Consider the following 25,355-nt stretch of genomic DNA (forward strand, 5'->3'; position numbering starts at 1 on the left):
CCAAGAATGTCAAATCTCTCCCAAATCTCTCTAAGTATGTGAAATCTCTCCCAAATCTCTCTTTGTATGAGAAACCTCTCCAAGAATGTCAAATCTCTCCCAAATCTCTCTAAGTGTGTGAAATCTCTCCCAAATCTCTCTTTGTATGAGAAATCTCTCCAAGAATGTCAAATCTCTCCCAAATCTCTCTACGAATGTGAAATCTCTCCCAAATATCTCTTTGTATGTGAAATCTCTCCTAGTATGTCAAATCTCTCCCAAATCTCTCTAAGTATGTGGAATCTTTCTCAAATCTCTCTCAAAATCTCTTTCAACTTTCTATAATCACTCGGCGCATTCCGACCCTCGAATTTGACGAAAACAGCCCAAAAGCGGAAGTATACGTGAAAAACGGGCTTGAGGAACCGAAACCCCTCTTAGGACCCGAAAGTCCTCTTAGGAACCGAAACCCCTCTTAGGAACCGAAAGTCCCCTTAGGAACCGAACCCTCCTGATGAAGAAGGCTGCTAAACCGAACCGAACCTCACTTAAAGAACCGAACCGAACCTCACTCAAAGAACCGAACCGAACCTTCGCTTCTGACCCTTCGGACTGAGCCCCTCGCCTTCGCCTTCTTCTTCTGGTTCGCACTTCGCTTCCGGCTCAGCACCAGCAAGGACCGAACCTCGGCCTAGGACCGAGAGGTCTCGCTGGGAATGCTTTTTCTCCCGGTTTTCGACTAAATTTGCATTTTAGGCCCGTTTTTAATTGTTTTAACATGAGATTTTCACCCAAAACTTTATTTTAACATATAAGGACCCTTAACTATTAATTAATCACATTTTTAAGGATAAAACCTTATCCAAAAGAGAGTGGGTGAAGTACAAAGATAGATTGTTGACTTTACTTATTTCTATGACACAAGCAACCACTCCCATACCCACTCCACGTCACTATTCACCACCAGCCCATCCCTAGTCACTTCATAGGTCCTTTCTTACTATTTTCAACTATTCCCACGTTCTTAGGGCTGGAACATCCATTCTCTCTCCTCACACTTTAATCATTCTCTCATTTTTACCAAGAATCACACTCCAAACTCTCTCATCTTTTTCTCTCTAATTCGAGAATTTCAAGGCATACTCCAAGATTCTTCTCCTACAATTAGTAAGTATCATCATCTTTCTTATGATTATTTCACTTCTTTCTACTCAAATCATGGATATCTTACACAAACTCCATCATAATTGTGTTAGATCTTCGAATTTTCAAGTGATTCTTCAAGTGTTCTTGGGTTGAACACTTCTCTTCTCCAACACTCATCTTCTGAAATCACTTAAGGTGAGTTCATACCCCTACATTTTCATGTTTTCTCAAGTTTTTAGGGGGGGAATACAAGTTAAAACACCAAGAACATAACTAAACTTTTCTAACAGCCTTCATCAGAAAAGTTCAACCCCATTCACGGACTGTTTTGGACAACTTAAACATTTTAGTTTTCAAAACTGTTTTAGGTGCATGTAGTTCCACTTCTTAGCTTTAAAATGACTACTTGCACATCTCCATACGATTTTTCTACAATTTATGGTGATTTTTACAAAACTGCCTATCATTTAAAACATCAATCCGGACCAGTCTGTGATTATGGACTTTTTCACACAAGTAAGAAGTCATTAAAAATTATAATAAAAATTTTGAACAAACTAGACTCATTTTCCAAACTCTCAGAAGTTACATAACTTGATTTGGACATTTTATGATTTTTCTACAAATTTTCCAATAACAGTTACAGAAAATGTTATTAACAGAAAAACACTATAAATTTCATTTCACCTTGTAACATGTTGAGCAAGGTATAAATCATTATGTGATTATGTGTTGTTGCAATATATGACAATTTTGTATTCTTATATAGACATACATCAGAAAACAAATGGATTTATACCTCCACAAGTATGGTAAATATATAAATGATACTACAAGGCTATATCCATTAAAATATAAACATTGGTAAATTATGACAAGTAAGGCTTATGCTCACTACCCACACAAATATTTAATAAACTATAATAGGTATAGTTTAGGGTTATTTTACATAACAAACACATGATTAAAGGTTTTACACATACAAAAGAGTTATTACCACTATGGATAATTATGATAAACTATAATAAGTATAGTTAAGCCATTATACCCCCACAAACGAACACGCTAGTTATAATCGGTATAGTTATGGCATATATATATTACAAACAAAGTGATAAACTATAATAGGTATAGTTTATGTTTCATTTACACTATGAACTTAATTACAAGAAAGGAATTCACCATTGCCACCACTTTTGATAAGCTATAATATGCATAGTTCATGTTCACTATCACTATCACTATTTGATGAACTATGATATGTATAGGTTATATTCACCATCACCACCACTTTTGGTAAACTATAATATGCATAGTTCATGTTCACTAGTCACTATCACTATCCGATGAACTATGATATGTATAGTTTATGTTCACAGTCACTATTACTATTTCATACACTACACTAGGGTTTGGTTCCGGTTTTTGGATTTAAGTCCACATTAAATTTTCGCATTGTTAGACTTCAACTATAATCGTTGAGCGTATATGCTTGAGTCATACAAGAATTTAGTCTGGATTGGCTTAGAATTGGTGGTGCCCGTCTCATCTCCTGTTCCTCGTTGGGTTGTGGACCTAGGGCAGACCCACTATATTCAACGTTTTATCTAACTTAAATATTCTATAACTTATATACGCTGGACGATTATAGGGGAAATCTACGGGTCAATCTAGGGTTCATTAACACATCATATAGGAATATTCTGTTTACACTTAACTAAGAAAATATTGGATTTTCTGGAAATCAAACTCTATCGATTTTACAAGGAAAACGGTTTCTACTTCAAACAAAACTCTTATGAACTCACCAACTTAATTGTTGACACTCTTTCAAAACTACTTGTATTCTCAGGAAATCAGTGAAACAGGAAAAACTTCAGCGTCTTGTGGATGGGACGTTAAACCGTCAACAATTTACTTTTGTCATCATAATGTAATTGATTTTGAAACATGTGAACATATACTTTGGTGTAACTTTTTCAATTATATTTATGATGGTTGTATTTACTTTGAGCACTATTATACACGTTGTTGTGATACTATACATGAAGTCCTCCACCCCTGGACGTTTCCGCCATCCTTGGTTTGGGGGTGTGACACAACTGGAAGGCTCTCCCTCGTGCCTTCGGTGCCTCGGCCTTCACTGGCCGAGTATCAGTAGTTATCACTACAGCAGGGGTAGATCCCGGAGATGCTCCCTGTGCTGACCCTCGTAATTGTGGAAACTCTGCCTTCCAGTGTCCGATCTGGTTGCAGTGGAAACAGACTGCAAACCCCTTGGGGGCATTCCTTGGTCATATGCCCCTCCTTGCCACATTTGTAGCAAGACCCCACTCTGCACACCCCATCATTACTCTTTCCGCACTTGCCACAAGTGCGACCCTTCTGGCTTATTGTTCTCGAATCGGCAGGCTTGGCCCGCTTGGCTGCCGGTTGAGACTGTGCCGGCCGCCTATCCCTCCCATGAGACTCCGCCTCCTCCCTAGCCTGAGTCTCCAGCTTAATCTCCCTCTTCCGAGCATTTGCCTAAAGCTAGAAAAATGTCCGGTACGACGAGTCCGCTGCGAACTTTCATATATCCCTCCTCAAAATGCTTAGATATCGGCTCATACGTGCCTGCTCAGAAGACACGTGCTCTGGGCAGAACATCGCCCTCTCATGGAACATCCTGGTAATCACTATAACAGACTCAGTACCCTGCTTGAGGGTCAGAAACTACTGGGCCAAACGCTCCCTCTCCACCTGGGGAACATACTCCTCTCGGAACATAGCGGTGAACCTCTCCCAGGTCACTGCAGCAAGCTCAGCAGGCGAATAGTGCGCCATCACAAACTTCCACCAGTCCTTCGCTCCCAAGCGAAGCTGGTTCAGCGCGAACCGAACCCTCAAATGCTCTGGACATGAGCATGTGAAGAAACACCCCTCAATATCCAAAATCCACCTCATCGCCGCAATCGGATCCTGCGTCCTATCAAACTCTGGTGGTTTTGTGTTGCTGAACTCCCGGAACAACAACACATCACCACCCTGCGGCCTAGCCGCAACTACAGCTGCGGTGGCTGCAGCAACCACAATATCAGAAAGAGCAGCATAACGCTCATCAAAGTCTCTATCAGCGTGGTCTTGATAGACCCGAACATCTCTGGTATCTCTACCCTGATGGCCGCAACCACCTCCTCATGAATGATCCTACAGATCTCCACATCACTGGTACCGCTGCTCTCTGGTGTGTGGCGCGTCCCAACCATGATGTCTCTGAAATACAACATAAGAAATATCAGGGACTCGCTCGAGTATACTCGCACTCAATAACTCCACCCTACTCGACCTATGGTACCCCGAAGATTCTTAATTGGACTGCGCACTGATCCGGTGTTTCTAGTAGTATGGGCCCAATACTACTATCTACACCGCATCAACATTCACCCCAAGTCCTCCTCCCAGGGTCCCAAATCCCAAGTACTCTATTCTCAATAATCATAGGCTATTCTCTAACAGATCTCTCATAAACTCCTCGCTGCTATCTAATCACTCTCAAGCTTCCCCAACAAAAAGACTCCTAGACTAAGGCATCACAAATCAGGCCACTCTAGTCCTAATAAGAATACCTAGTCTACTCTAGCATGCATAACATAACTCACCATATATCATAACATAACATATCTCATAACACTTATTGTAAGGGTATTTTGGGAAACCACCATTTGGGCGCTGGCTGATCGTACACACGGCTCTGCTCTGTTTGTTTCAAAACTCTTTTTACTCTTTGAAAATTATTTTATTATCAAAAATTTTCCTCAAATCCTCAGTTTGAGTTCAGATACGCCCGAAGGTGCATCCGAATCCCTCAAACCAAGGCTCTGATACCAACTTGTAACACCGTAAAAATTTAAACAATTTTTCATATTTTCAAAACACATTTCCATTCATAATTATTATAAAAATCTCAATGTATCACATCTTAATTCATAAACATATCCCAAGATCAAAGTACATATAAAACTTCGCGTGTGTGTACGATGTGTGTACGAATCATGCCGACACCTTCCCGCGATCGTCACTAGTACCTGAACCACATAACACAAAACACTGTAAGCATAAATGCTTAGTGAGTTCCCCAAAATACCACATATAACACATATTAGCCACTCGAGGCTATAACTCTATGGGCCCTAACTCTATGGACCCTCTGGTCCTAGCTCTGTGGACCTTCCGGTCCTAACTCTGATATACACACAACATATATCACATAGAAATAATGCAGTGCAACACATCACATAGGTAACATACAAGATACTCTATCACATAACTCTGGTTACCTACTCAAGGTAAAGTATAGTGAGAAGACTCACCTCGGATACTCGGAAGACCTCGTACTCTAAAATACTACACTATCCTCCGCCTAATCACATAAATAATTACTCTAATTAATACATTTCTAAAGGATAGGCTAATCCTCCTCTATAATTCCTCTAAGAAGGGTAAAAGACCATTCTACCCTTCTAATGGCTCTCAAGACCAATCATTGACCAAACTATAAAAGTCAACGAAGTCAATTACAGTCAACGGTCAACTTTGACCAGACTCGTCGAGTTCACACGAGTGACTCGGAGAGTTCATGCGGGTTCTTTGAATCCTTTTAAACCTCTCAGACACGACGAGTCCCCTCTCCACTCGTCGAGTTACTCGGCAACGAATCGCGGGGCAACCTCAACTCGACTCGTCGAGTCTACTATGAACTCGGCGAGTTGCTCCCATGACCACACTCATCTGACCTTCTGAGGTCAGATCTGTTCCTCCAATCCATAGATCTAGCTTCCTTATAACCCATAATCTCGTAAAGGTTGAATCTTGGGCACTCATGCAAGGTTCTCTCTACTCATTTGGGTGAAATCCTTCATTTCATGACAACCCTAGTTCATTACTCCAAGGGGAAGGCATAAAGTCGAATGGAAGGGACGGTCTTGACCTCTTAGGGTCCAGATCTATAAATCATTTCACCATGGGACCTCTCTTACTCTAGATTCATGCTAAATAAAGCATGAAGAAACCCTAGATTCAACTATAATAATAAAATACGAGAATAGACTCAAATAGATACCTCAAAGATGAAGATTCAAGTGGAAAGCTCTTTGGAATGAAATCCTCTTGCCCCCTTCTTGCTGGACACCCTTCCTCCTTAGCTAAATCACGCCCAAATGAACAAAGGAGCTCTAATTATCTCACAACACGCTCAAGATCGAAAGAGATACTCTCTCTGGACAGGTTGCCGCAAATAGAGGCTATAAAGCCCTTTAAATAGGGCTCAGACCCAGGGGATTAGGGTTTCAACCCACAGCACGGACTCGCCAAGTCCACCTTAGTGACTCGTCGAGTCCCCTTATTTATCCAGTCAGCAAATTGCGACCCCACTCGACGAGTCTACGCATCAACTCGTCGAGTCTCTCCTTAAACTTCCAAAATAAATGATAAAATATAATACCTGGAAATCCGGATGTTACACCTCCTACCCATCCAAAGTCCAAAATGTTATCCGGTCTAAGTGTAGATCTTCCATCCATAGGGTTTGTTAAATAGTTCATAGACGCTTCTTTGCTCACGGAAATACCAGTACCCTGACAGAAATCAAACAAAATATCCCTAAGCACATCTTGTTGGTATTTGAATCCAAGGAGCTTTCTACAATGAACCACATGTTCCTCAAATGTGTCCAAACATGTGTTGTGGTAAATTGGGCATATATCGTCAATATGGAATAGAGGAATCACGAGGAGATATCGAAGGATAATATGGTATTCTATAGTAGACATATGCTGGTTGAGACCATCTATAGGGATAGTTAGAAGAAATCTTGAGCATGAGGCGTTCGGAGACACTTAAAAACTGCTTTCTGTCTAACAGTCATGTCCAAGTTAACTTCCATATCTTTGACGATTTTGCTAAAAAGGACACACACCAATGCTTTTTGGGATTTAGGGGGGGCAGTGTCCTTATTAGTGAAACCACTACAGTTGCGACATCCCCATTTTTATGGCAAGAAAAGTCCGATTTTGTTTGTGATTTATATAAAAATCAGAGTAACTTTTTGAAGAAAGTGTTGTGGAATTTGTTCCAAAAAATATGAGAAAGATTTTATCAAAACATTTTTGAATAAATGTATTTCATTATATTAAGAACCTCGGGATGTCATTGTCAATATAGATCAAAATCATAAACAGAAACAACATAGGCCTTACAACATTTATTTATTTCTACGGGCCTATAATCCATAATCCATCATCAGGTCATCGCATCTATGCTCTTGTGCCACTACCTGTAATATAAGAAATTGAGTGAGTCGGACTTGGGAGCCTGGTGAGCACATAGGGTTTTCAACCCACAATAATTAAGTTTATTAATTTCATCAAATCATTCAACCCGATTACCCATTCCCGTTATCCTTACTTTCTGTCCCTAAAACGTCTAATTCAAGGGACCTAGCCTAAGGATTTTCTTCTGGATAGAAAATACTACTAAGCGGATTCCTCAACATTATATGTCAATAAGGCAACCACGAGGGGAATGGAGTACACCAATGAACACATCATTCACAAACACCCACAAGTTGCGAGCCTGCTAATGTTCCACTGGACTGTCTAGAATACTCCGTGTTCATCATCTATACTCCGCTAGATGACTAAGTTAGCTTAAACATCAAGGCCTCTCATCATTTTATTTCATCGCTCATCATTTATTTCATCTACCCATCTTCCCAGCATATTGATAGGTATAAAATACATATACAGTTTAAATCAAGTAAAACATGTATATTTTATTCATCCAACATAAATATCAAGAACATAGATAATATGCACACATAGCATGTAATTTATATTGAATACTTCATATCTATGTGTAAGATGAAAGTAGCTATGCACTCACTTGTTAAAGTGATGACTACAAAATCGGGCAGCGCTTCGCTTCTAATAATTTATTTTCCTTCGATGAAACCTAGTATCATTACCACTAGATTTTAGTTTAATATTCATTGCGTCTAATTATCGTTTTTCTTGTATTATATAAGCGTTAAACAATACTTTTCAACTACTATGTACATACATATCCAAACATGAAACACCGGAGGGCAGGACCATTTTGGCATTTAAGCTATTCTGAAATCCAACAACCCAGACGGCCCTTCAAACCGAATTCCCCGTACCGCAAGTAGTTAAAAAGATATTATAACACTTTGTATAATTAAAAATTCTTATCTCATGTATTGTTTATAAGTTCATAACAACGATAATAAACCAAAATATAAGTTATAATTAGAGTAGGGTAAGCATAACTTACTTACAGAGGGGTTTGGCTAGGAGCTGGGCTCTATGGGGGCAGAACTTCCGAGCCGAAAGGTCTTCTTCTTGGAGCCTTCTGGCACTCTGGGACTCACCTCTAGTACTTGGAAGTTACTAGGGATTGGGAGGGGTTTAGAGAGATGTTGGAAAGAGAAAGAAGGGTGAAGGTGTGATGAAAAATGAGGAACCTCGCATCCTATTTATAGGAGCTGGCCTCGGACTATGCTAGACGTACACTTCAAAGTACACTACGCGTACGAGGGGAAATTGTCGTACTTCGGATGGGGCGATGTGGAGGCTGCTAGGACCGCATATGCGAGTGCACGGGGCATAATGTTGGCTACGCGAGGCGTATACGTGTCCCCTCGCATCAGCCTATTCCGGCTTCTAAATCCTATAACTTTCGCATAAGAGCTTTGTTTTTTACAGTCTTTAAATCCACACATAGGTGGCGATGTAATCTACAACTTTCGTTTAGACTCCATCGGCTAATTTTGACGTTGTTTTTAAAGTTATATTTTAACAGGCTTAGACTGATAAAGTCTGTTAAAAATTCATAACTTCGTCATCCGACGACCGTTTTCGTTTGTCTTTATAGAGTTGAGCTCCTATTAACGAGATCTTAGATGCTCGTTTAGGTTGTGTCAGCTAAAAATTGATTGATCTAAAATCCGAATTCCAGGCTGCATACTACTATGCCAAATCTTTGAAAAATCATAACTTTGTCATACAAAGTAAGATTTGGACGTTCTTTTTATGCACAATCTCGGTTTTTCGTCTACTACGAATTTCGCTTAGATCACTAAGGCTAAAAAGTATTTTATCACAAACTCACTTTTTACGTCACACTGCGCCGTGCTAGTTTTTTCGTGTAACTTCGACAGTTCATAATTTCTTCGTTATAAGTTTGATTTCAGCGTTCGTTATATCCCCGAAATCCTTGTCACGACCACTTCAAATTTCTTCATAGATATTTGGTCTATCTATTATTTTGTTTTTTGTGCATATTTTTATTCTTAATTTATTATATCATAAATAGCAAGTATAATGCACATAAAAGCACATAGTTCACATAATACTCAAATAATTCTTCTTTATTACTTCAAAATAGGTTACAATTGTTGATCCTAACTATTACATCGTCATATTAATGTTTAGCCTAGAAACATGGGCGTTACAACAGTCTAATCTCGAAATCATATCGTGAAGATGAGTCAAAGCACAAAGGTAATCAGAGTCCATACCACATATGCCATTGTCACGTAAGATGTGGTCTTGTAAACCCCAAGATTAGGCCCTCGAGGCCACAAATGCGTAGGAGGAAACCTCGTAAGCTTTGTACAAGCTCAAACCACCAAAACAAATAGGTAAAGGATCCAGAAGCCACTAGATGTATCCAAAGAAAGGTCCTCGACAAATCACCATATTCTCGATAGACCCGTACAAACCTTTGTCAAATAACAAAGTTATCTGCTCCACGTGTACGGGTTGATATGTCCTTAAACCAAATAAACATTTTGCATTTCCCAAGCTGATCGAAGTAAAATGTCACAACTAGCATTTTTCTAGGAAATTCTACTCTCATGCAATCATTCACCTAGTGTAATAACTTGTACTCTAAGTGAATACTATACTCCATTCTCATTCAAATATATCTCATATGCTCAAATAAGGGTTGGAAACCTTAGAAATCCCGACTCAAATTCATTATGGACTAGGGTTCTCTTATTGGGTCTAATGGACGAATAAATCTCCAACTTCACCATTTTGGGCTTAGGAACCCTAAATGGGCTTTAGTTGGATCCACCTTCATGAAACTTAACATTTTGGGCCATAATGGGCCTAAAATAATTTTTTTACTTTTAAGGGGCCTATTAGGCCATAACAACTCCAATTAACCCTAATGGACCATTAAACCCATCCATTTATGCCATTTGGGCCGTGAACACACTTAAGGGCCCAATGGGCCGAATTTTTTTTATTGGGCTTCATAACTTCGAACCAAGTCAAGAAAGGGGCCCAAACTTATATCAATTCCTTTCTTTTAGCCCATTCTTGGCCCAACAACAATAATATCATATAAGATTAAGAAAGGAGGAATTAACCATAAAATGACACCTAATCTTTATTTGTTGGATACCCATGCAAGGGTGCATGTATCCATGCACCTATCACACCATCACAATTCAAACTCTATATCTCTTACTCCCCACTCTTTCTCACGGCCAAATAACACAAAAACACACACACATTTCAACTCCAAACTCTCTCAAGAACTCCTCTCTACTCCTCTAAATTTTTGAGATTTGTGGGTGGTTTCAAGAGATTCTTCTTCAAGATTACCATCTTTGGTAAGTTTTTCACTTAGATCTATGATTTCACTTCTTGATCTCTTCAAAAATCTCCTCTTAAACGATACTTTCATGGATCATGATCTCTAGAACCCTTTAAGTTCGAAAACATCCTCAAGGAGTTTGCTAGGGCCGAGATCTACTCATCTTTTCACCAAAAACTGAATCCAACACCCCAAAGTGAGTTCATACCCCCCTTGTTTTTGGGGGAGAATACAAGTTTATTTGTGTAGATCTAGGTGTATATGCATGATTATGTGTGTTTTTTTGAAACATTTGGTGATTATGTGTTGATTACTTCACTAATCTAAAAATATGTTAAGAAACTTGAAGTTTATCACTAGGATCTTCATATGAATCTTGAGAAAAGTATGTTTTATCACAAGTATTACATGTAAACATGTAGATCTGGGATTTGTATACTTGTTATAGCAAAAATAAGTGTTGTGTTCAAAGATCTATAAACTAAACTCACAAAACAGCCATCGACAGAAAAGTTTTGGTCCAATATCGGACTGTTTTGACCCTCCAAATGGAATTATTTTTCAAAACTGTTTTACCTGGATAAATTTCAGATTTATACCTTTAAAATGACTACTCTCACGTTTTTATATGATTTTTCTACAATTTTTGGTGAATTTTACAAAACTGCCTATCAAATTTGAAATACTTTCGGACCAACCTGTGAAGGTGAGCAATTTCACACTAGTTTTAGGCCATTAAAAATTTTGAGAAAAATTGTGAACAAATTAAACAAGTTTTCCAAACTTCCAGAGTTTACGGATCCAAATTTCGACTTACTATGATTTTTCTACAAATTTTCCAAAAAACTTGGTCGAAAAAGCCCAAAACCAGAAAAATATGTATTTCCACAAAAATCAAGCCAAAAATGATATTTTTGACACAAATGGGTTTAAAATGTTATTTTTATCACAGAGTAGTCATCAACACAAATTTTTAACAAAATTGGAGGCTAAAGTGTTACTCTTACAAAAATTGGGTCTTAATTGTAAATTTTTGGCTTATTGGGCCAAAAACGTCATTTTTACAAAAAGGTGGGCTTTTTATATCAACTTTGTAAATAATCAAGATAAAATAAACAAAATAATAACAAACGGGTTAAAAACGATATTCATATCCTTATTGGGCCTAGAAATAATATACATGTTTAGTGGGCCTTAGTGTCCTTTTACATGTATATTGGGCTCGGGATAGATATTCATATCCTTATTGGGACTGGAAATAATATACATGTTTAGTAGGCCTTAGTGTCCTTTTACATGTATATTGGGCTCGGGATAGGTATTCATATCCTTATTGGGCCTGGAAATAATATACATGTTTAGTGGGCCTTAGTGTCCTTTTACATGTATATTGGGCTTAGGATAGACATTCACATTTCTTTTGAGCCTGGAAATAATAGACACGTATAGTGGGCCTTAGTGGTCCACCTACATGTTTATTGGGCCTAGGAATGGGTTTTATATGCTTTCTTCTTATTATGCTATTTTAGTGAATACTTGAACTAAAACCAATGATAAACCAACAAATGGATTTAATTTGATCATTTTCTAGGTTATTGGGCCTTAGTGACCCATTTTTATGTGTAAGAGGTCCTGTATATGTTTATTGGGCCTCATTGACCCATTAACATGTGCGACGGACCTTGGATACTATTTGTATGCTATTTGGGCCTGTAAATACTTTACATGTGAAATGGGCCTAAGTTGTCATTTCATATATATTTTAGGCCCATGCTATATAATCTCATTCCAATTGGATCTTGAAATGATTTACATGTTTAACGATGCCTTAGTGGTTCACTTACATAGATCATTGGGCCTGGAAGGAGTTTATACCTTTTTCTTCGCGTAAATTCGATTAAGGATCTAGTGAGTTTTTGTCGGTTGGCACCAATTAAGTGTACGATCGTAGCCTGTAGTTATAACCAGAGTCTCTTGGAGGGAGAACGGGGATTTGTATATAGTTCTATACGAGGTTGACACCCCACACCTCAGTTTTTCGCTACAGTTAGACTAACTCAGTCTAGGGTGACGAAAACCTTATAATCAAAGTCAAAACTGGCGTCCAACGACGCCAAGACAGGCGAAATTGTCATTATTTAGTATGGTTATGACGGCTCGCTTAGAGGAATTAACGTTATGAAGTTTACGGAAGACCTTTTTTTTACCGGCAACATCGGGTTGTCTGGGAACATTCTCTTTACATGTTCTTACATTCTCTCTACATTCTCTTTACCTTTTTAGTCAAATAAACAATAACATACATGCATTAACAGTGGCGAGTTTATGTTTAAGTATGGTGGGTCACTTGACCCACCTTTTATTTTTATTTTTGTATAACAAGTTATATAAAACTAAAAATTGTGAACTATCTAAAAAAAATAGAAATGAACCACCTTAATATCTTTGACAATAATATAAACTAGATTTTTGAAGTCCATAAGTTTTAATAGCCCAATATCTTTTAATGTATTATCCAACATGCATAGCCAAATAGAATTTACAATTAAAAAATATAAAAACCTGAATAAAAAATCAATCGTTTCACAACACGTTAACCTTCGATCTACAATTTTTCATAATCGCCGATCCAATTCGCAACCGTCGGTAAATATATTCTACTTTGTTAACTTTGTGAAAATTGATTAAACTATGTGGAAATTTTATTTCCGATTCCAATATTCCAAGAGCATCAAAAAGTCGATAAAGATCACTATTGTAATTCGTGAATTGAATATTCATAATTTAGTTGTAGGTTTAATTGCATTCACCGTTGGGTTTCCTTTCTTTTCTTTTACTAATTATTACTTGTTAATATTTATTCCATAAGCATCAAAGGCAAAGCTATCGAATATTTGGTAATATTTAGTGAATTTATTTTTCATTTTTTTTATTGTTCCATGAGTTCACATTATGTTTTTTATTGTTTAAAATTTCATTATGTATTGATTATTTGATTGTTGTTTATATCAGAAATCAATCAAGAATGTCTTTAAAAATAATTTGATTTTTTTGCTTATACAATTTGATCCGATCATATATATATATATATATATATATATATATATATATATATATATATATATATATATATATATATATATATATATATATATATATATAGTATTGGTTTCATTTAAATGGTGAACCATGTGATTTTAGGTTCTAAACTCGCCACTGTGCATTAATACAAGATCTAACACAAACACACTAAACAGTTTTCAGAAAATATCGGATTTTCTGGTGGTTTTCAAAGTTATACAAATCATTTTCACAAACATGCTTATGAACTCACCAACATTTTTATGTTGACCGTTTTCAAAATAACTTGTATTCTCAGGAAACCGTTGAAGCAGGATGAACGAAACAAACTAATGGATATTGTGTTATATTTTGTTTCATCATACACTTACTATTTTGGCATGTAATATTCAAATACAATACTCGATGTAAACAATGAATGTTGTTATATTGCATGTGTGATGATGATGATGTTATGTTTCAACTATATTCACTGTAATGATATTTCAAGATGAAGTCACGCACAAGCCCCCGGACGTTTTCGCCGTCTGGTTCGGGGGTGTGACATAAAAGGAGATCACTTTGCGGGTCACCCAATTGTGGAAGAAGACTAATCAAATCAACAACATTGACATTTTTCTTCATGGCCAACCCGCTAATAAACCTCATGTCTCTGCTAATATCCCCCCCTCCCCCCTCAAGAAGCTTCACTCCCAATGACGGTCTCCCTATATCTACTAGGAATAAATCTACATGAAGCTTCCTACCATCACATGAGGGCCAAAAAAAGTTTGTTTTCTTAATATTCATCTCAAGACACAAGCTTGGCCCATTCACTCGAATAATGTTCTACGCTCTAGCCACCTCCTCCGCATCCTTAATGACAGTCCCATCATCTAGATACCAAGCATGGAGAAGGAGCTTACAATTGTCTCTAATCTTAGTACCAGCAGGTGCAAAACAAGGGTAAAATGAAGAGGTCCCAAAAGGTCGCCTTGTTGCACCCTAGTGGCAGACTATATATATATATATATATATATATATATATATATATATATGTATATATATATATATATATATATATATATATATATATATATATACTTGTCTCTTATATAAAGTCTCGATGCTTGCCCATATAAGAAATCCACCCACAAAGAAATAGAAGAGAACATATTCCTAAAATTGTGGAGTAAGGCTGTTTTATCCACTAGGTTAAAGGCATTCGAGAAATCCATTGTAAGCATTGTAAGAGTCCCATCATCATGATGTTCACTCAACACCCTATTGGCACTGTGTAACAAAACCTCAACACTCCTAGATACGCCGACCCTGAACTCTAAATCATTTAGGTACTTGGCTATTTCCTTATTCACACATTTCATAGCAACCTTGGAAACCAGACGTCTCCATATAGTACTTATTGTAATTGGTCGGATCCCGTTGTGTGGTTTAATCAGAGACAGGAGAGGAGCGAATGCAACAAACTCTGCCAAAATAGACGAATATCTTATTGCTAACCATAAATTAGCCACTATAGTGATAAAATAAATGTGATATGTGGCTATAGTTGACCCTTCTCCATAAAGGGCATCTAGAATATGTTGAGCCCTTAAGCGATCTCTCTCGCACGAAGTTCCTTTAGGGAAATATTTAATGCACCCAAATACACAATTAGTCTCTGCTATAAGGGGAGGTTCAGAAAAAATGGGGCGCAACATAGATAGAGGTGGACTGAAAGGGTGCTTTTCCTCCAAAGCTTTAAGCGTATCACCATTGTATGGTGCACAACAGAGGAGCATAACATCTTCACTGATGCGGTAAAATGCCCATCTACAATCTTATAGAGGCACTTCCTGATGTTGGTGTTACTCAATGACATCTCCTTTTGAAAGATGCCTCCACCCTGTCCCATGGACCCCACCTCAAATTATCATACATATTTTTAACTAACAAGATAATACAATCCTTTTCCCCCATGTAGACAAGGACTTCAAGATAGAGTTTTTTTTATAAGGATTTCCTATTCCCAAACCTACATTTTTGTCTATTCTTGGGTCTAAACATCTGCAGCATGAAACGGGGAAGGAGTAACAAACAAATCCATACCTCAACATATTTGGGTTGGGAAATCACATTGTAAAGAACTGTTTTCAAAGCTTGAGAAAAAAGGGACACGACAACTATAGGGGATACTTTTGACAGTAGTGATAGGTGATTTAAGAACACGATCACGGAGCCAAATGTCCCAAACCAAACCCTTAATAACATTTGTTGCAGACTCTTTGGTAGATGGCTTTGAAATACAGACAATGTAATGACTCAAGCCGTAAACCACTTTAATAAAACGAATAAGACCATCTGGGTGATGACAAGGATGACTAACAACATACAAAGTCATATACTTCCCACATATCCATTGAACAAAAGCCTTCAATGTTTCCTCCACCTCCATAAATAAACCATCATCACTAGAAAGTGCTTCACACAAAACACATTTACTATCTTTAATAAGGAGATGATGCCTTTTGATGTGTGAAATAATATGGACAATCCCCTTACTTCCCACTTCACCTTTCGGGAACAGTAGAAGCTTTTGAACTGATACAGGGAAATACCACTTGAATTTGTAGAAGAAGAAGCCATAAAAGAAAGAAAGCCTCGAGATGAAGCTTACGCTATGAAGCATGAAGTTAAAGGAGGAAAGGTAAGTGGCACACCAAATCCCAGTTGGTGTGCACAGGAACAACTCAAACTAAGCAGCCTACATTATCCCAGAAATTAAAGTTGCAATAGGATGAAAAACTGGCTTGGGCATTTTATCAAACACTTGAAGGAAAAAATAAAACCTCAATGCAGTAGGCAATATGAAATTCGTCAATGCGTGTTCCTCCATTTTATTAATTAGATTATGATAGATAAAGTAAACCACAAGCAACCAATCGACCCAATAAGTACAGGGAAAAATTAAATCATTGAGTTAAAATTAAAATTATAGTCATAGGCATTAAAAGTGTTGTTAAAACGAAGGCTCGAAAAGGATATCTATGTGAATCCAAGTTAAGAAAAGGTGAAAAAGCAAGAACCCATACGAGATCTTAGATTCTGATTATGAGTTCAAATCTCAGCTTATAAGAAATTTCAGTTCATTCACAAACGAGGATTAGAGACGAAATCGACTTGTGATAATCTGATTATAAACACTTGTATATGTTAAAAGGGGGGAATGATAAACCCATAAAATCAATTTTACCAAGTCTAAATACATTTTAAAAAACCCACCACTCTGTCAAAAACTCCTATATATGTCTGTGAACTTAATTTATTCTAATATCTTCATTTATTCCTGGGAAAATATCAATAAAATCCCATATTTTATACATTTAATTCGCAAAAACCTTTTATTTAGAGTAAATTACACGAATGGTCCCTATGGTTTAGGGTAATTTGCGCGTTTGGTCCCTAACTTATTTTTTTAACTCGGAAGGTCCCTATTGTTTGTTTTTGTTATGCGCTTGGTCCCTGTCTTACCTAAAAAGACTATTTTGCCCTTGATTTTTTTAAATTTTATTAAATAAACACACCCCAACCCCACCCCCTCACATTATCTCACATACCCTAACATTTTTCATGTTTAAATAATAGTATTTTTAGCTAAGATATGGACCAAACACGTAACAAAAACAAATAATAGGGACCAAACGTGTAACAAAAACAAACAACCGGGACCTTCCGAGTTAAAAAAATAAGTTAGGGACCAATCATGCAAATTACCCCAAACCAATCACTCTGGCCATTATTTAGGCCCTTTCAGCATGTCAGCAGGTCATCAAGTTCAATTAGCTGGTCATCTTCTTCACCAAAAGTTTACCAAAAACCATATACTCTTCTACTCTTCTACTCTTCTTCTCTGTGAAGATATACTCTTCTACTCTTCTTTATACCATGCAAAATCTAAAACATAAATACCTTTCTTATGGCTTTTTGAAGTTTTATCATCTGTTCTTTTTTGCCTCTTTTCCCCCAATTTTGTTTTTTTTTTCTTGAACAAGAATGTCATGGTTGACTTGATATTGTTGGCATTTGACAAGTTCTAAGATCTTTTAACAAGTGACAGTTGCTTTATTCACCAATATGAACTTTCCTTATCTTAATTACAAATATCTCTTGACTAGATTACTCACTCATTTCAGTTAATTATCTGATACTAATAAGAACGCAATATTTCATTTATTGCTCCTGATGGAAAGAAGAAACCTCGACTCCTTGAGAAACAACTGAAATCGAAACAGATTCTGACTCCAATTTTTACTTCAAACGACTGAAATCGAACAACAGTCGAAGTGTATTCGACTATTAACCCTAAATCTAATTTGACTCAATTCAACAATCAATACTAGGATACGATCGAACAAAAGCAAACTTGTTCGACCCTCAAACGACTCCAAAGAACAAAAAATCAGATGAAATCAAAATCATACCATCGAGGTCAGTTCAAATTGATATAGGCTCGATTCATAACCTAATCAAATCGACTTCGATTCCAAATGTATATTGAAAATCAATTTTGACTTTCACTCCAATTAAAAGCCTTGAACCGATAATGAACGAATCAACAAGTCAAATTTTGACTTTTATTCTTCTCATTAATCGACCAGTGTAATATACGATTTGGGTTTAAAGAATTAATAGAATTCGAGTTGGGCCCCATATGAACAGTAAAAACTATTGGGTTGGGCTATAACTAGTTAGATGAACAGTAACTTTTTAGATGAACAGTGAAAGAAAGGAAAAAAAATATATTCGATGATTAGATATAAAATCGAGATTGGTTTTGGTTTAGATAAAAAACATTAATGGATCAATTGAAACGGAATAGATTCAACGAATCAAAATGATCAAAAATGAAAAACACAAAACACAAATCGAAATCATGAACGTTTTGGAATCCATTTGAGAATTTGAGATACATTTTTGATGATCCGCGTTCCATTTGCAACACATGAATCAACCATTAAATATCTTGGTTCTTTTGTTGGAACAAGAAAGTGTCTAATCTTCACTTTGCAACACATGAATCAACCATTAAATATCTTGGTTCTTTTGTTGGAACAAGAAAGTGTCTAATCTTCATATTGTACCACCCACTATGTGTGTTGTACAACTCGTTCTTCATGTTTTTCAACGATCTAACACCATCTTCATAAGAACCATAAACACTTTTGGGTTTTGAATTCAAATTCATTGCAAAAATTGGTGATTGTATCTTTGGAATCCAAATTTATTTCATAGATTTTGGCTTCACAACAACATTTGAAGATTTTTGTGAAGAAACCCATTTGTTCTTACTTTTGATCTTCTTCTTCTTTTTCTTCCTCATCTTTTTTGATCTTGAAGATTTGAATTCAAGAACAACTTTATTCTTGACAACTTCAACTTTGCAAGTTTGAATCAAATATTTTGGAGTTTGATACTTGTGAATTTCTTGGATTGATGGCTTTCGATATGAAATCATTCATTCAAACGAATCACAAAAACACAAAATATCAGCGGTTTGAACTCCAATCGAACAAAAAAAACTTTTTCTTTTTCATGAGAATCAACTTGAATCTTCTTATCTTGAACTTCAAGAGCATCATAAACATCACATTAAATTCCATTGTCTTGAACTTCAACAAACTTATGAATATGAAGATCATCTGGGTCTTCAACGAGAGAAACATATTGATTCTTGAATAATTCTGTTTCTTTTCCTTCGTTTCGATTTTCACACCAAGATAACATAATCATGGTGATTTCAAGCAAACACCCAATCTTCGAAAGTGGTTGAAATATCAATCTTCCATGATTATCTTTCAATCCTCCATAAAAAATCAAAGTATCCCATGTAATCAACCCGCCGTTCAACAATAACCCATAAAATTGTTTCTCATTAACCTTGTATTTGACATCTCCAATCATCACAACCCAAGAATCATAAGACAAATACACCATGATTACAAGAACTTCAAACTTTCTTGAGAGAGAAAGTGAATATGAATGAAATCTGTAGAGAGAGAAAGTGATACAAACAAATATTCTAGAGAGAGAAAAACAAATTATGGATGAAATCAAGGAAAAATTCGATTTCTAGAACACCAACTTTATAAAAAAATGAAGAACCCGCAACAATGAAGATTCACTCAAATCATGGATCAATTCTAGAGAAAATCAAGAACACCAGCTCTGATACGAAATATAGTTTGTTTAAATCGAGTATTAAGAATGAAATCAAGAACTAAACACAATAAGAAAAAATAGATGTAAATGTAATCTGTTTGGCTCTTTAATTTCATCTGAATGAATACAGGATTACACAAGGAGTAAAGTGGTCATGTTCACCAAAAAGTACTCTCGACTGTAATACTTACCCCTATTTATAGGGAGTAACAAACACATAAAAAAAAAAAATACACAAGGACTAGACATGAGAGCTTCGACCTCTAACAATGTCTTATGTAATACATACATTCGAAATACAATACAATGACTTTGACACTAAGCAGGCCTAACTATACTTCGTGTAACATCCCAAAAATTTCAATAAATTTAAACTTTTCAAAACAACCCATTTACTAATAAAAGTGTTTACAAAACCATTGTTTCCAAAACATGATTTCAAATTAGAGACTTCGAAGATCCAATTTGTTGTAAAACCAAGGATGTGTAAGGTCATGCCTTTGTCTTGCCATGAATCAACTGAAGAACCTGAAACCATAAACAAAACAGTAAACACAAAGCTTAGTGATTTTCCCCCAAAGTACCAACACACAAACGGATAACATATACAAATAACATCATGTATTGGGTCCACAGTATGAGTCTGGCTTGCCTATCAGGCCCACAACTCATATCTGGCTTGCTCTCGAGCCCACAACATAATTTTGGCTTGCCCTTGGGCCCACAACTTATGTCCGGCTCGCTCCCTTAGTCCTTGGACTGAAATACCAATGATTAGCCCTCAGTACGAGTCTGGCATACCCTTCCCGACCCTCAACTTTTATCTAGAATGCTCTTGAGCCCTTAGTATGAGTCTGACATGCCCTCCCTGGCCCTCAACTCATATTTGGTATGCTTCAAGGTTTGTTGGCTACAACACGGAGCAGTATAACCTCAACCCAACCCACACAATATGTCGACATATAACAGATAATATCACATACAGATAATCGGATAATATCACAGGTGGTCAGATTGGCCTACCGGACTAGCATATCAATAACTAGCATACTCATGCATATCTATCCCATACTCAGTATATCAGCAATATCAGGTTAACAAACCAAAGGGCCGTCCTTGGTGCCTTCGACCCGAAATTACAGTGAGGAAAACTCACCTCACAAAATGAATAGAAGATGATGAGGTCCTGACTCCGAATCTCAGCTCCAACCGACACCTATTCCTCCAAGTAACCAATTAAAATAAAAATCCCGAAATACCCAAAATAACCTCAAGGTCAAACTTGGTCAAACTTATCAAAGTCAACTAGTCAAACCAACTAGGTCAACTGAGTGAACCCAGCCAAGTCAGCCCAACCAAGTCAACTCGACTGAGTCAACTCAGGGTGCATACGTGGGGCGTACCCTCGCAAGTCCCAAACTCCATTAAGAGCTTATTCCATTAAGTTCTTACATCCAAAACTCAGATCCAAGCCCAGAATGTTGTTCTAAGTCATAAAGTTTCAAACTTTATGACTTTTCATGGTTATTGTTGGGTAGCAGATTTATTTGTATTGCGTCATTGGGCTCGGTTTATAGTCCAGTTTTGCACTCCGGTTTGGGCCTGTCCAACCGTGAGCTTGTAGGGTTTACTATATAATAATGTGCTTGCATGCATATTAGGTTAACGTTTTGATAGATCGATTGATAGCTTACATAATACTTTCTTTCATCGTTCCTGTAAACCTTTTAATCCTCTACAGTAGTAGTTCTTTATCGAGCTCTTCTGAGGATTGTTTATAATCATTCGACATTGTTCGATCCATTCTTGAGTTGTTTACTGTTTTCGTGTTCTTGCTGTTTGCTCTTTATTTTACCTGTTTAAGATCTAATCGATCTTCAAGTTAGATTGTTAACTTATGGTTATTGTTGGGTAGCAGATTTATTTTATATTGCGTCATTGGGCTCGGTTTATAGTCCAAGTTTTGCACTCCGGTTTGGGCCTGTCCAACCGTGAGCTTGTAGGGTTTACTATATAATAATGTGCTTGCATGCATGTTAGGTTAAGGTTTTTGATAGATCGATCGATAGCATTACAGATTTCTTTATCGTTCTTGTAAACCCTTTTAATCCTCTACAGTTGTAGTTCTTTATCGAGCTCTTCTGAGGATTGTTGATTAATCATTCAACATCTTTGATCCATTATTGTGTTCTTGCTGTTTACTTGTTTATTTCTTTACCTGTTTTATAGATCTAATCGATCTTCAAGTTAGATTATTAACTTATCAATTGGTATCAGAGTAGGAGGCTGTGTAATCGATACACTTCTTTTCTGTGAAAAAGGTTTCGATTAGGGTTATTCCGCAATTACTGATATTTATTGAGCCGTCATCTCATTATTGACGTATCTCGATATTTATTGTTTTGCCCTAATTTGATTTATTACAAGTCTGATCTTTGAACAGGTTATTCGATCATTATGGACGAGTCGCAATCGAATCCCATCAATATCTCGAACAACATTGGATCAACAACGAAGATTCCCATCCTGTACACCCATGATTATGAAGTCTGGGCGCATCACTTTGAAGATTACGTTATAGGATCTGAGGATAATGGATACCTCATCTGGGAAGCAATTATTTCTGGACCGTTTTCTCATTCTGCAACTTCAAGGATTATTAAAACTCAAAAGGAGTATAATGATCTTCTGAAAGATGTTAAAGATATTGCGCAAGATGAAAAAGATAAATTTCAGTGCAATATCAAGGCGTTAAGATTGATCAGATTCGCCCTTCAGTCCGATACCTTCAGGCTGGTGAGTTCATGCACGACGGCAAAAGAGATATGGGACAGGCTACGTGAATTGTACTCTACAGACGAAGATCTTGAACACTCCATTCAAACCTTACTCTTGTCTGAGTTTGGTGAATTCAAGCAAGGAACCGAAGAAACTGTGACCCAAACGTTCGATCGCTTCAATCATCTTCTTAGCAAGATGATCAAACATGACATCGAAAGGAAGCTTATTGAGCAGAAGGTTACATTTTTAAACGGTCTCAGATCCGAGTGGAGAGCAGTTGTGTCTACAGTTAAAGCGCACGAGCAATTTAAATCCTACTCCTTGGCGAAACTGGTGGGCATCTTGAAATCTCAGGAGAAGATCGTGTTGCAGGAGAAGAATGTGGTTTCAAGCCTTGGTTCGTTGGCTCTCCTGTCCAAAAGCAAAGCAGTGATGGAGGACGAAGACCTCAACTTGGATGACTATGACCTCACTTCTGAGGACTATGCTATGATGGTGTCAAACCCCAAGAGGTTCATCAACAAGAGATTCCCCTCTAACAAGAACCGAAATTGGCAGGGGAGTTACAGTTCTGAAAAGGTCAAAGATGAACCGAAGGTTGAAGAGTCAAAGAAGGAACCAAAGGCTGAAGGAGATTCTGGAGTAAGCTGCTACTATTGTGGAGGAAAGAACCACTATGCAAAGGATTGTGTCCTCAAAAAGATGGCAGAAAAGGATGAGGAAAAGGATGAAGAAGCTTTGTTACAGAAAAAGCTAGATGAAATTAGGAAGAAGAAATCCACCGCTAACCCTTCTATGAATGCTCTAATTGTGCAGGGTTCAGTTGCTGATGATGAGTTCGGTGGCGTGGAGGTCTGGTCAACCGACTCTGAAGATGATGAAGTGAGGAAGCCTACTCATGGAAAGGCTTATGTGGCGAAAGAAGAGAGCAGTGGAGGAAGATGCTTAATGGTGTCTGACGTATCTCAGATGAGGGGATACAACACTGATGGTGGGAATGATGAACCAAAGGAGCAACAGGATTTGTGCTTTACAGCTAAACCGCTCAGCGTGCAGTTCAACAAGCTTGATGAACTGATCAAGAAGGTACAATCAGTCTTTGTCTCTTTTAAAGTCCCACAAAGCTCTTATGAAAAGGAATTAAAAAGTGTTAATTCAAGAATATCTCATTTAGATAGCAGTCTAACTCAAACTCGAGTCACCAATTCTAACCTAACTGACCAATTAAGCAGGGTGTCTTCGAAGAGTGAGGAACGGCGCATGTGGATCGAACTGAAGGAGTCGGAATTAATCAAAATAAAAGATGAAAACATTTATTTACAGAGAGACAATTTAAAGTTGTTGAAACAGCGAAATGTTTTTTTGTTTAATTGCCAAACGTCTTTACACTAATATTACTCAGCTTCATTTGGATTGTGAAATAGGACAAAAGATTCATCGCATGATTTTACCCTTCCTTGAATTTAAGGAGGATGAAATTGATGCTGAAGTGTATAATTGTGAGAGTGTTATTTCATCTGAGGACGTTAATCTGACGTACATGTATGCACTGGACAAAATAGAATCTTTCATTAAATCCAAGGACCATAAGGACATGCTTAAAAACCTTTTGGATGAAAATGATAAACTGAAACTGAGAACCGAAACCATACAAAAATTTGATTCTTTAAACGCCAACGTGAGCTCAGAAAATAAAATTGATGTTGAAAATGCATCTGAGCTTAATGAGGATGATAATATGAGTGAAATTTCTGTAGAGGACACGGTTGACTGCTCAGAATTTGTAAAAAGCGAACCCGAAAACCACAAGAATCTAATTTCAGAAAATTCAGTAGAGTTCGCTCCTTTGTCCCAACAAAAGTCCCCGATTCTTGCAGAGAAGGCTGTAGTATATCAAAAGGTTAGAACCACTCCAAATCAGGTATACAAGGTCACAGGCGTAACCGAACATCAGACTGCTGAACTCACAGCTATTGTAAACGAAGACAATGCTGATGGCTGCGATGAGTTCTTCTGGTCAGCTCCAATCGATAATGCTGATGAAACAGTAGGTTTGTATGAAAGGACCTCATGGAAAAGCAAAGGAAGATACGTACCAGAACCCTTGAATAAACCTGATAACTTCGATGTGCCAAGCACAAGCGGTATGAAAGACATTCCTCAAGAAAAAGGAATTCCAGCAAAAGAAGTCACATCTTCAAGTGAAACTTCCTCAGTTCAGAGTGAACCAGCCAAAGAAAAACCGAAACCGAAAGCTAACATCCATCATCAACCGAAGCAGATGAGAGATCAAAAACATCAAAGGAATCAGAGATACAGGAAGAATCTCTCTGAGAGAAAACAGTTCTGGCAATCCCAGAATGCTTATTTCTCACATCAAGACAAGAACCTAAAGTCTGAGAAAAATCCCGTTGAACCGCAAGAGAAAAACATCAACCGAAAGCAAAGGTTCGGTTCTAAAAATGATTCCAACCGAAAGCAGAAGTTCAGTTCAGAGAACC

The sequence above is a fragment of the Lactuca serriola genome, chromosome 8 (assembly GCF_051521515.1).
Source record: "Lactuca serriola cultivar US96UC23 chromosome 8, Lser_US96UC23_V15, whole genome shotgun sequence".
Taxonomy (NCBI): Eukaryota; Viridiplantae; Streptophyta; class Magnoliopsida; order Asterales; family Asteraceae; genus Lactuca; species Lactuca serriola.